We start from the raw sequence: 14,893 nt of genomic DNA on the forward strand, positions 1-14,893 counted from the left end.
GTTAAAATTGATTTTTAATTATATTTTTGTATTAAGAATTTAATTAAACACAAATTATGCTACGAATAAATTAAAAATGTTACTAATAATGGCTTGGAAAATAAACTTGTGCTATTAAAATAATCAGTGCTCAATTCTACATATAAATTTATTTTTTTATTGTTTGTGACAAAAAACCGGTGTAGTTTAATCATAGTAAAATAAAGCAGTTATGTAATCTATAAAAATATTAAATGAACTGTGACAAAAAAAATATAATAAAAAAAGCCTTTTTTATCGTGTTTTAACTTTGGTAGATTTTTTAAATAGTGTTATAATATTTTTTAATATGATTATTATATTCTTATTCCAATGTTTAACTGTTTTTTTTACCAAATTTATGATTTCTTACAATTTATTAAAGAGCATTTATTCCAAAACAAGTATTGTATTCAAAGTTGACTAAGAAACCTAGTCGGGATTTTTTTAAATTTCCATCGTTAAACGTTTTTTATTTTCCCACATTTTTACATCATTCCCACATAGACACAATTTTTAAGCAAGAAAACAGATTAGGTTGTCTAAGGAACTTAGTAAAGATATTAAATATTGTGATTTTTTAGTTTTATGTCGATATGATTAAAACTACCGCAGTTGTGTCTACAAATGTATTTATGTCCCACATAGAAATGATTAAAAAGTGGTAAAAAAATATTTAAATTTAATTTCGATGTCTTTTTGAATTTTTTTTTATAGAATTTTTATTAGTGAAAAAAACTACTTTTTTTAATAAGGGTAATTTCGAAACACGATAAAAATCAAGATTGCTAATAAATTTTGCTGAGATATTTAAAAGATTTATTTTAATAGCAAGTTTTATTTTGCTATAATTTAAACAGTGGCAGATACCTTTTTGTTAAAAACCCACAAATTAAAAAATAAACAATTTGTTTTAAAAAATAATTTTATTTTAAAACATTCTTTTTTATCTAAGCTACGATTTTTAAAGTTTTTTTTACAAAGCCGCTATTTTAAAATAAGCTGCGTAATCAAGCTAGATATTAAATTTAAAAAACTTTACAATCGACATGATATGATGCTAGTCAATTGTAAAATTTGCAAATATGACAAAAAATGTAAAAACATCTTTAATTTTAATTTGTATTTTTAAATATTTTGCAGTTTTTTAACAAAATAACGTTTTTTTTAAACTGTTAATAACCACTGTTATTAAAAAAATATCGGATTAGTCTAGCTAACAAATTTAACAAATTTATCAAGCGTTTAATGATATGACGCTAAATATTTCTTTATGGCTCCATATAGCTTTTTATTTGATTTATTGCTGCCTAATTCTCAAAACATAAAAATTCCAACATTAACCTTTATCCAAACAGGTAGATAAACCTACAAAATATAACCTTACCTATCATATGAAACAATAACACTGTCTTTATCTACGCGAGATAATATTTTGTTAATATTTAAACCAGAATGCAGCCGTATAATATAAATTAACAATCTTTACAAGACTACATTTTACATCTGAGCTTAATCCTATGTTTGCGACCAGTGAAGCTCACACCAGGCCGACACCATCGAAATCAGAGAAAAGCAACATTTTTGTTTCGATTCTCTGTTTTTTTGTCTAGTATAACCATTTAATCTGAACACCGAAACTTGAAAATTATACGACAAACGATTTATAATTTATCGACTAACCAGAATATCAGTTGTCATAATTAAATAATTCATATTTTTCATATAAAAAAGCTCATATCACAAACAATGCACAGGTTATGTTATGGCGCATAATTGTATTTTTAATTGTAGTAATAAGAAAGATAAAATTACAAAAAAAGAAGCACAAAACATTTTCATATATGTCAAGCACAAAACTTCACACTACATTAAAAAAATAAAATATATTTTAGTATTATATCAATGCTTAAAATCAAAACTTATATGCATAAAGAACGAAATCGTTTTAAGAAATCTAAAGATACAGTTATAGTTAAGTGATATTATACAAATAAAAAAAGTTGAAAATTTTAACATTACATTACTTGATTTATCAAAATACAAAATGCCTTATTTAATTCTAAAATCTTAACTGTTCTATCAAGTCTTTTGATCTTCATAAATATAGTTTTTATAGATTACTATAGAACATAAACTTTAGTACCTGGAGGATATTAGATGCCTAATAATATTGGCAAATATAAAGATGGTATATAAATATAAGACAGCAAAATAAACATAAAGAACAAAATAAAATATATAAATTAAAATACAAACAATTTTACAGCAACAAGCAAAGTTTCAAGTACAGCAAAATCATGAAAAAGCCGTGAAAAACCTTTGATTTTGCATTAACTGTGAGAGAATATTATTTACTTCAAATAAATTTAAATTGAAAAATATTTTCATTGTATTACAAAAATACTAAGAAAACAAGATCATTCTGTTTAAATTATATTTAAATAAAATGTGGGTCATGATTTTAATATATACAAGGACAGATGAGGTAAAAGCATGCCAACCTTTGACATATCAATTAATCGTAAAAAAGCAAACATATTTAATAAAAAAATTATAAACCAGGAAACAAACAACATATTTTTAGATTGAGCAGCAATTTAATGTTTTGAAAATTAAAGTTAATTAAATTGACAAAAGGTCGTCTATTTAATTAAAAACTTTGTAGATAATGTGTTGAGTTTCTTATAATATAAATAGTATTAAATATATAAAAATTATTAAATTGATGCATTCTTTAATATATCATATGCAAATAAATTTAAAGTAATCATCCCTGAATATATTTGTTGAAAAAAGATATATATTTTATGTTTGCTTTTGATGCACTTAGAGTAATATTATTCATTGAAAAAATAACATTATTAAAAAAAATTGGTTCAATAAAAAACTGAAACCCGAGAATCATTCATATTTTTACATTAAAAAGTAATTTCAATTGCCGGAAGTAATTTTACCGACACTCCCCTTCAAAAAGCATCAAATTTTAAAACACAATTTAATTTATCAACACTGTCTGTAATTAATTGGGACATCGGCGCCAAACTTTTAACGAATTTGAGGGTGACAAATAAATTCATTGCAATTTCACTAAACAATTATCGGCAATAATTCATAATAAAGTTGGCGGCAACTTTTGTACGGCTACAACCCGAAATTGCGGCGATGTCCAAAAGTTTGTTAATTAGTGTAACTGTGTTAATTAAGGCAACTTTTACGGACGGAAAAACTGGGTCATAATTAATTAATGGCCTGTTGAACATGGCCAAACGACGTTTCCATCCGATTCGTAAAAGTATCGTCAGAAAATACTTAAACATGTTATATCGCTACATATACGTAGGCATGTGAGGGAAAAACCAACGGAGGCATTAGGTCGACATATGGTATTCATGAGAATTTTGGAAAAATATATATACAGGCTGTATTCGGTTGAATTATGTATAATTTAACATTTTTTAAATATGTAAATTGTTTAGGAGTATAATAAAAATAATATTTTTAATAATATTATCTTAGTATTTGATGCTTAAAGCATTTATAACATAATTATAATTAAAATAAGAATTAAACCAACACTTTATTAAAATATGACTTTATTGTGGTATCCCATTTAATAGTAATATTATTTTTTATATACATTATAAATATTTAGTAGACTAATGAAAAAAATACACAAATGGTTTCCATTTATCTATTAGAATGTTTAAATAAATCGTATTTATAATAAAGTATAAGTCCATGTATAATTTAATAAATACATATGTATGAGAGCGAAATGACACCCTGTATGTCTGAAGTAAATGCTCAGAAATGGTGTGACAGTAGACATTAAAAATAAGTTGGGAAGTTTATGTGCCCATAAATTGCCTCGGTATAAATTTTTGAATAATGGCTTCAGAGTCGCAGGCACCTTGCCGTTTTATGCGTGTTAACCCTTTCCAGCGAATCTGTTTTTGGTAGTCTCATGAGACGCTCGTCGCTGGCGAAAAAGGGGAACAAAAGTCGTCAAAAGGCAGTAAAGGCCTCGACGGGGAGTGTCTTCAAATTTGCAGGTCCAATTTCGCGTTAGGGGCGCATGCAAGTCGGATAGTGTTACTGAGTCAAAGGGTGATGTTAAGAAATTAACGCAGTAATATCGCTGTAAGTTGAGTAATAATCTTGAAATTGTCGTACTTTTACTACAGTATAATAGTTGTTATTTATGATTAGAAGTATATATAGTTAAAATTAAATTTAAATGAACAACTAATATTTTTTAAGTACTTCCTAACTATCTTGCCACAGCCTAAATACTTTTAATTATTAAACCTAGAAACAGAAAATTATTGCGCTTTTTTTTATCGTGTTTAAAATAATATGTGGTGGTAAATCATTAACAAAAAATTTGTTTGAATATCCACTCATTTTCGTAAATTGTATTACAAAAAATACAAGATGTTTTTATGTTATTTTAGAATCTCAAGTGAAAATAAAATCTGGATCAAAGGAAAAAGTAACAATTTAATATGCAATGTTAAACTTTCAATTTTTATAAATAAACTATCGCTGAGAGCATGTTTTGGAATCATATCAAATTATTAATGGTTGGCGTTTTAATAATAAATTAAAATTTAAATAAATGGATACTTATAAATTAAAGAAAAAACGGGTGTTTTATTACTTTTATTGTCATCTTTTAAAAGCAAAATATTATTTAGTAATTTAGATGAACATTAAAACTGAAAACCTTGGAACCGAAATATTATTGCTTATGAGAATTCATTGGAACACTTAATAATTTCACAACAAATTATTTGAAAAGGGACTTAAAAATGTGGTTTAATTAATGATGTTTCACAAATCACAATAAATAACAAGAATAAAAATTTAAGACACATTTTTAACAATATTTTATGCTAAAAGATGATTAATAAAGATAACAGTAAAATAATTTTGAATTTTAAAAATTTGTGAGTGAATTTAAAATTTCCATATGTGCTTGATTCTTATATTAAACACAATGAAACTATTTATTACTGTTGATTTAAAGTTAACTTATAAATATGTATATTAGCTTTAAGTGTAAGCGGGAAAATAACCAAAAAAAAAATTAGTAGGCAAAATACCATAGCACTCCAGATATTTCACATGAAGATCAACTAAAATAAAATTATATGATATGAAAAACATACTTTAATCCTTTGATGAGTATCGCCGTACATGTACGGCCATCGATCTTTCACTGTTTTGAGGTACTCTAGTTAATAACATATTTATATATTATATGTAAATGATTTTTGTAGAAAATATAACCATTAAATTAGGGAGTACGAAATAAATGAACATAACAAAAAATATTTTTGAATAATTTTATAAAAAAAAAAATAAGAGAATCTGAATTATTAAAAAATAAATAGGTTAAATAAATTACCAAATTTTAATAATAACAAAGTGTATAAATAAATTATTAAAACATAGCTATACAAAAATGTAATAAAATAAATAAAAACAATAAAACGTTGAGAATTCTTCTAAAATTTACTATAAATGCAATAAGAAATAATAATATATAAATAACTACAGAAATGAATTAAAAAAAATACATAAAATAAGCCATTATTTTGTGTACACTAACAAATTAACAAATATGTATAAATTAACTCAATACTCAAGGGTTAAAGAAAATGCAGTAAGAGCCGTTTTTGAAAAAAAATAAAATATGGTTTTAGTCTTAAGAAAAATGAAAGACGACGATTCGATTCGCTTGCTGTAACATCAGATGTGTAATTGTAAGTTTATTATATTTTTGAACCTATGAAGTGTGGTACTAAATAATTTAAATATTAGCAATATATTACTTTAAGAGAGATTAATTAATAATCGATCATATAAAAGATTTTCGATAGAACAATATGGGTCGTATTTTCACAGAGGTTGTTAATCATTGTGATTAATTGAACATTGACACCAAATTAGATAAAAAAATAAAATGACGGAGAAAGTGGCCGAAGATAAATCGCCGAGCTTAGTTTTCATTAAAATGTCGTGTTACAACGTTATAGATGCTGTAATAATACAATTGGAAAAACGCTTTCACTGCATCCGACAGATTGCGGAAGAGTTATTTTTTTAACCGGGACAGGCTTAATTTTGGGAGCAATAATATAATATAAAAAAATACTTTTATTGTAAAATATAAAACGAAATAAACAAAAATAAGTTCATAAATTAACTGAAATGTTTTCAATAAAAATTTTTTTTTGTTAAATAACGATACAAGCACTGTTTTTTTTATATGAATATTTATAAATGTATTAAGAGAGTAAGATTTATAAAAAAATATATATTAGTATTATACAAGCAAAAAGCATATTTCTGACAATAGCCTAGGGCGAATTAAATTAAGAATAATCTAAAGTTATTTGAGATCCACAAAAACTCAAGATCATATTTCAGATTTAAGCCTTTTATCGATGTAATATATATTAATGAGTAATTCGATGATATTTTTTAATAATTTATTAAATTATAAAGCAAGGAAAATAATACTTTTGATATGTTTTTTTTTCAAATATAATTAGTAATAGGTAAATTAGTACTGCGAATAAATGTAATGTATTTAAGTAAATTTGTATTTTACTATTTTTATTGTTTTACAAAAAGCTTAATTTCATTGTAATAAATAATTTTCATTATACAATAAATTCTTTTATTCATTAGTACCATTTAGCTATTATAAAACAGTAAGGCATAAAGGGTTGCCATATTTGATATTTTCCAATGGCACTAAAATCATTGCTACGACTCTAATAATGACATTTATATTTTTTGAGATACTGACTTTAATGTACGCTAACGACACAGCCGTTATAAATTTATCTTACGGTCTTAGGTCAATTGTAATTAAATTACAAAAATAGTTACAAAACTTAAAATAAAATATAAAAATATAACAAGAAAAACTGAAATAAAAAATTTTATAATTCGCAGAAACCATTTACCTCTACCCTTAAAATCAAATTTTTTGCATTAATACGTGTGGCAAAAATCTGGGTATTTATCTAGACTTTGAGCTTATATTGACTAAGCATATCGTGAAACTTAATATGTTTTTAAATTTAGCAAGAGATGCCTATTTTAAGCTCAAGAAAGAGTTTCGCAGAGAAGTGTATAGGGCCCCTTATTCTACCGACTTTACATTAGTGACCTATCAGATGATACAAATAATATTTTAGCTACATTTTCATTAAATTGTTGGTGATTTAAGCAAAGAAGCAATAACCGAACTTAATAAATCAATTTCTAAGATGTATAGGTGCACCTTAAAGTGGTGAATTAAACTAACTGAGAGTATGTCAGTGAAGGTGAATTTTACCAACCAACACACACTATATACCGACGTGTCTGAAAGGACAAATATCTTTTTATTTAATCAGATAAAGTATAATACTTAGAAATTTTACTAGATGCTAAATTAAAGTAAAAATTCGTCAAAAACTACATATGTATTTAACAATTAAATAAACGTGTTCATCCTTTTTTATTCTGCAACTTTTAAGTTTCTCAATGGAATCACAATCGAAAAAAAATACATATATTTATTTTATAAATTAAATATGTGAAAATTAAGTAAAATTTATTTATTTAAATTTCACCACACAATTCTGCGCATTACATTATATTTTGTACGCGGAAATTTCTTATATGTTTCTTAGTAAAATTTGACGGAAACGTCACATGAATTGTTACATTACAAATTTTGATACGTGACTCTCACATACACATGCGTTAGCTTATCAAACACATACGCACATATGCCATAATATATTATACGTATGAGTACTAATAAAACCTTTTGACATACAAACACTAATGGGGCCGTAGGGTTCACGTATATTGATTTACTAAGTACTCGATGCCTTTTGCGGTACACCGCACACTCGTGACTTGTACGGATAAGCTTTCTGCGTAAATATTTACGCACAGTGGAGGCATATGCTTAATTGTATACTTGTGCCAAGTAATTTTGTAGTTGTGGGGGAAATTTTGAAATGTTGTTGTAGTACGGGATTGACGTAAGTTAGTTCGCAACTAATAATGTGTAACTGGGTTGATATTTTTATAGCGCCACCTGACACTCCATTTTGTAGACCGATGGCGAGAAAAGTATATTGTGTTAGGACCTTAAGTAGTTAGAGCAGTTTTTCTATTATAAAATTTAATAATATCCCATTACCTAATTAACAATATGTTCTTTCACATTCTTGCTATTATATCTGAAACATGTTTTTACAGTATAAAAATATTTTTACTCAATTTACATTGCAATTTTTGACTAAAATAAGCTATCTAAAAGGTCAAATTAAATTTTCAAGTACCCAAAGTGCTTAGCCGCGTTAAAATTTCCCCATACAATTTGGGGTATTATAACGGGGATTGACATGTCAGCGCATTTCGGTAAGGTTTCCAAACAGCCGGACACATAGGATTGACGTGGATCGGGTCACGTGTTTGACAAAACCGGGTTTCGGGGATAAACTAAATTAGATTCGTATTTCAATTTAGATCGGTCCTAGGCTTAGTGTTGTCCAGCTCGGATTTTGCGTATGTAGGGATTGCATTAAGCCGTTCGTTAATAAAAATTCGCGGAATCCATTGAGCGGGGTTTACTTAATATAGAACAGAACTAAAATGTCGCCTATGCCATTAGGTTTTGAATATTTTTTTTAATAATAAATAAAAGCGAAGTTGACTACAATGAATATTTATTGAAACCAATAAATAGGCATTAGTATTTACCTTAATTTATTTATACTTATTGTATATTGTATATTGTAAATAAAAATACAATAATTTTAAAAGCTTATTCTACTCTTTAAATATCACAAATATTTAAAGCTTACTTTTAGCTATTTATTTTATATTTTATCCAATTTTTAAGATGTTTATTTTTGAGCTAACATTAGATGTTTAAACACAAATATTCATTACGCTTTTGTTGTATTTTATTTAGCTCAATACATTCAAAAGTTAAATTGTTTTACTGTGTTGAAAAATACTTTATCAAATATTATTCCGAGTACAATAAGAAAAAAATCGCTTCAACTGTATGCGATAGTGAACTTTTCATTTAAATAGCAAGAATAATACGACAAATATTTGTCTTTTATTTTATTCACGGATATGAAAGTTAAGTTACGGTTTTTTTAATAAAGTTGCTTAAAATAAATCTATAAAATCGCAATGATGATAAATAAATACTTTAATATACAGAATGTCGTGGAAGTTTAATCAAAACCACACAAAACAATTAAAGAGTTTGTACAAAATTTTACGTTTTTAAAAAATAGTTTTTAACCACCTAAATTGGCTCAAAAAATAAAAAAAGCTTAACAAATGGGTGCCGCACTATCTGAATGAAAGCTAAAAATTGTACTGCGACTCTAATACAACATCAATGACCCATTATTTGATGGTATTGCGATAACATGCGATAAAAATAAATCTTTTACATATAAACTTTAATTGCTTCGCAAAACTAAAATTATATCAAAATAAAATTATTTTGCACTCAGTTTATTTTACTATATTTTTTATTTATAATAAAACCATTATAGCTGTAGTTTTCTGTCAGAAAATAGAGAGTATGATCTAAAAACTATAACATATGGTTCTTTCATTAGTTAATCAAAAAGGTGTAATTCTTTTGCACGATAATGAGCAACCATACATTACACGAATACCCTTTCAAACGTTATGTTAGGATTATTTCAAATTTATTATACATAATAAATATACAGGTGGCCCTTGACTTTCATACTTTCAACTTTCGCACAATTTTCTATTTCGCACATTAAAAAAAAAAACATTTTTTTAAAAAAAAAAATAAACATTAGTGAGAAACGGAAAAACTTTAGTGTTGATACGAACAAAAAGAAATCAAGGATTCATAAACATCACATGATTCGAGACAAAGATGGAAATTATTAGACGTTCTGATAGCGATGAATCTTTTGCTTCAATCGGATGTTCGTATGATACAAACAGGTCTACGATATGTTCAATTTTGCAAAATAAAAATATAATTAAGGAATACGTTTAAAATTGTGGAAATTAAAGATATATTTCCACAATTTTTAATGAAAAAAAAACATAGATGAAATGGAAAAACCTTTGTCATCATGGATCGATGACCAACATCAAAAAGATGTCCCTCTGTGGATTTCAATTATTCAAGCAAAAGCTCTTATTTTGCACAAAGATTGGAAGAATAGATTAAAAAAAAAGGTTTTAACACGGATTTTCAAGCAAGTAACGGTTGATTTTACAATTTTTAAATGAGGTATTCTTTATGTAATATTAAATTTACTGAAGATTTGGTTAATGCGGATAAAGATGCTGCAGAAGAATTTATTTCCTAATTATCCAAAATTATTGAAGATGAAGAATATTCCTCTAGCCAAATATTTAATGTAGATGAGACAGATTTATTTTGGAAAACTCTTTAACAATGAAAAATATGAATGAAGCCTTTACGCATCTTGACAATTTTTAATATTATGGAAGATTGTGATCCCGATGGAGAACACATATCTCAAGTGCGTAGGGCGATCAATAAAGACATAGCATGTTATAAAATACTATATGAAGAAAAAAAAAAATGTGGAAAACAGCTCTTGATAACTTTTAAAGGAAACATTCGCAAGCACCACTTAAACATGTCTCTTAAACGCCTCTTAAACATCTTATGTTCACTTGATAAATTATTATTTTAAAATCTACACAATTTCAAATTTTTTTACTTCACCTTTACTTTCGAACATTCAACATTCGCACACATTTTCAGGAACCAATTATGTGTGAAAGTCGAGAGCCGCCTGTATATAGTAATAACAGTTAAATTACCTTTTGGCAACAACAAAGCTGTTGCCAAAAGGTAATTTTATAAATCTAAAACATTGGATTAAACACCAGAATTACACTAGTGATTTATGAAAAATTGTGTTCTTATTATAATTGATAAAGTTTAGTTTTAGATTATATTTTTTAAATACATATTTTTTTAAGCTAAAGTAGTTCATTATGATAATGAAGATTAAAAAATCTAGACACGGTTAGAGAATAAATGTCTCCATATGAGAAACGCATTTCTTGCCAATTCAATTCAAGCTCTAACTTTTTAAGATAAGTCCTATTTCTCATTCACCCATGTATCCAAATATTTGTACCATGTGACTCTTCCTAGTAGATGGAATTTGCCTTGGAAGTGATCTTCATGATGAAATTATTACTTAAGACTTTAAAAACTCTTATACAATGCAAGTTAAATTACGATTTTACAAATCAGATAATTTTACTTAAATCTATGAAATTCACCGGATATAATTATTCATCAAATTATTTTTTTACTAATTGTCAAAAAGTAAGAAAATAATTTGCCTTTAATAAGTAATAAAAAATAACGAATAAATAAATGCCTCGTTAACCCATCGTGTGCTATAAAATCGACTGCCCCCATTAAATATGGGTTTAATGGAAATAAACCATATACCAAAAATGCCATTAAGAAACAAACAAATAATCACATAGGTATCAAAGAGATAATTGCCACAGGGCTAAATTTAACAAATAGATAATGACATTAGTTAAGGTTAAAAGTGAAACAGATCCTCCTTGAGCCTAATTGACGAAAAATAAACTAAAATTAATGGATTATAAAAAACCCGGCTTTAGCATACAAACACATTTTGTAAAATATACATATGTACGTATATACAAACATATATGTCACATTGGTCTGAAATGTATCACATTACAGCGGTAGATAGAACATGTGGTTAAAAACAATTAACTGTTACTCGGTGTTCTCTAATGGATACCCTAACAATAATTTTTTTTTTTATTATTCATAGGAATGATGATGCACCAAGTTCATTTGACTATCATTAAAAATACCTATAGATTTAAGTAAACTGTTTAGTTCAAACAATACACCAACTAATTAGTGTTTACCTACCTAAAAGTAATATACCGGTAAACTACTACACGCCTATTAATTAGCCCCAATTTACCCGTCGACCGGTACACGTGCGCTCATTAAATTTACTGTTTTTTTTCCCTAACGGAAAAGCGCGTCGTTGCCAAGTCGCCCTCGTTAATGTGGAATGCTTCTTCGGAAAAAATAAACAGGGCCGCATTTTCCATACACAGACAGGCGCGGACTGACGCAACGAAATACCTGTAAAATATTTTTTATCGTACATTTTTTGGGTGCACACCGTTTTTTATTGCTCATAGAATATTAAACGTAATGGATTTTCAGTTATTATATAGCCGATGATTTTTTATGGGCGCTCGCTTTATACGGGTTAATCTCGTTGCCAGATCCCCTTCAGCCGTCAATTTTATATCCGATATTTATCGTCAGATAAGTAATGCCGTTTTGATTGACATTTTTTTATGGAGCCGATGGTTCCAAATATTTAATTCACGCGACAGTAATATCATTTCCATGTTAATTTTATCAGATATGTAGTCAAATATATATGTACTATTTTCCATGTAAAAGTATTGTGAAAAATATTTTAAATCGGCAATAAATCAATAAATTATTGCAGGGCTGTAAAAACTATGTTCCGCGCAATGATAATATGTGTTTTGTGAACCAAATTTAAACATATTAACAGGCGATTGATAAAGAAGGATTATATTTTTGCATTAAAAAAAGACCCAACCCCGATCGCTGTCATTAGTTTGTCGACAGTTGCTACAATTGTTTAGTCGGTAAATTTGTTTACAAATCTGTTTAAAACCTGAAGGAGTCTGCAACAATATTACCTATCAAACAAATGAGTATAATATTTTATTAATTAAAATTCAATTAAATGAAAATCGAAATTATTTGTAAATTATTCACATGATATAAGACTTATATTTTGGATATATAAATTGTTGAAATTTTTGTAAAACTTGATTTCGACAAAATTGTTTGAAAATATAATATTTATTAAAAAACAAGGCGTATTAATTTGACTTTTATATCTTTGTTTAAATAAGAAAAATACATACAAACTGTATTTTATTCAGATCAAAATATTTAATTTACGTATATTAGCATTCAGATGCTCCTAGCAATCAGTTATTTGAACTCACAGATACTTAAACAATCGCCAATGAAATTCGTTAATTAACAACCGTAATCAAACATGCTAAAATAACATCAGTACCCACGCGTAAAAATCTACATAATCATAATAAACTTACCCCATCGATAAACAGACTAATTAAAATTAAAAATAATATGAGAAAGCAGCCGCAAAATATTTATATATAAAAAAAAACGACTAATGATATTTGAAAATTCAGAGCAATAAAACCGAAATATGGTCGCGTAAACTTAAAAAGCTAAAACTATTTAATAATTCATTGTAAAAAGTAACCATTTCAACCATTAAAAAAATAAATTATCATTGCTAACACGAAACAGGGCAAGGTAAGTATCGTACAAACTAAAAATTTAAACCCTTTAAAACTGAACACTAAATAAAAAGATCGATAAAAAACATAAGCATCTACGGTAGATAAGGATTTAATTCGCAAAACAACCCCACGGAAAATCTTAAATGTCATCATTAACATGAAAAATAAAAAATAAATATAACACAATAATTAAACCCATTCTTTAACTTTTGATTCATTACTCAACAAACTATTTGTAAAATTACTAAAATTTATCCGATAAGAAAACCGGTAATTTCGATTAGTTTTCGTATAATAATTTAAAAAATAATTTTTTTTTTTTATTTAGGAAAATATTTAAGGAATGAAATTATCAACGCGAAAATCACTCGACAACATATTAACTTAATAGTTTGAAGGAACATATATGCGCTAATTTTAATATGAAAATGAGCTTTCGATACAGTATGGCAGTTGAAATCATAAACTATATAAATAAAAGACCCTGACTATCTGTTACGCTTAATATGTTGTTTCACTGAATAATGAACACTCGATACCGCGTAAAATTCCAGCTGGAATTCCTTAGCGTTTTCTCAGGCCATTTCCCTTTATCAAATTAAACGATTGATATTCCAAAAATAAAAAAAATACGCGTTTATCACTGTACGCTAACAAAATAGCTATTTCAACAAATGCTAACGGTCTTAAACCAATCGCAAATAAATTACAAAAATCTTTTGAAATCTTAAATGATTATTTTAAGAGGTGGAAAATTAAGATCAACAGAAGCAATTATTTAACAAAACGTAACAGGGCATTAAAGTGTTAAAAACTTGAGCTTACATCTGGACACTTACACCTTAAATTTAATAAATATATTATTAGACTATGCTCTAAAGGCCTGCCGTAATTGCGGCCCTTATTTAATAGAAAAAGGGCGCTCACTATTAAACTTTTTAAACTATAAACAATTATTTGCCCCACTTAAACATATACCTGCTTTGTGTGAAATGACACCAGTAATTCTGTTTTTATTTCTAATTTGTAAGTCATTGGAAATAAAGCTATAAAATTAATATGTAAAACACAATTTAATATTAAATTCTTAAAAAGTTGCAAATTAATCTTTGAATACTAAGAATACTGTAATTTTCATACCAAAAAATATTTCGCGGAACCACACAGACTCACAAATCACGTGTATCGGTGACTACAATAAAAAAATACCTTATGTTTAAATATAAGCACAAAATGCCAAAGCACAAATCGCTTTACAGACTAAAGACAACCAATCAATGGTTCTAGATCTTTAATAAAATGTACTTAAATTACTGCTTAATTCATTAGATTCTATATTTTATAATGTTATTTTTCCTTCGTTATAATTTTGAAGTGATTTTATTTTTTTTCCTTAAATTTTTACCATTAACGT

The 14,893-nt window shown here is 26.7% G+C and overlaps 1 protein-coding gene across 2 annotated transcripts in view; it reads right to left on the reverse strand.

The window, feature by feature from the left end:
- The window catches only part of LOC148227970 (agrin-like), a 196,439-nt gene that overhangs the window by 77,281 nt on the left and 104,265 nt on the right, over positions 1–14,893 (reverse strand). The gene's annotated exons all lie outside the window — the stretch shown is intronic.

The sequence above is a fragment of the Plectrocnemia conspersa genome, unplaced genomic scaffold, assembly GCF_051122295.1.
Source record: "Plectrocnemia conspersa isolate PC_06_02 unplaced genomic scaffold, ASM5112229v1 ptg000012l, whole genome shotgun sequence".
NCBI lineage: Eukaryota > Metazoa > Arthropoda > Insecta > Trichoptera > Polycentropodidae > Plectrocnemia > Plectrocnemia conspersa.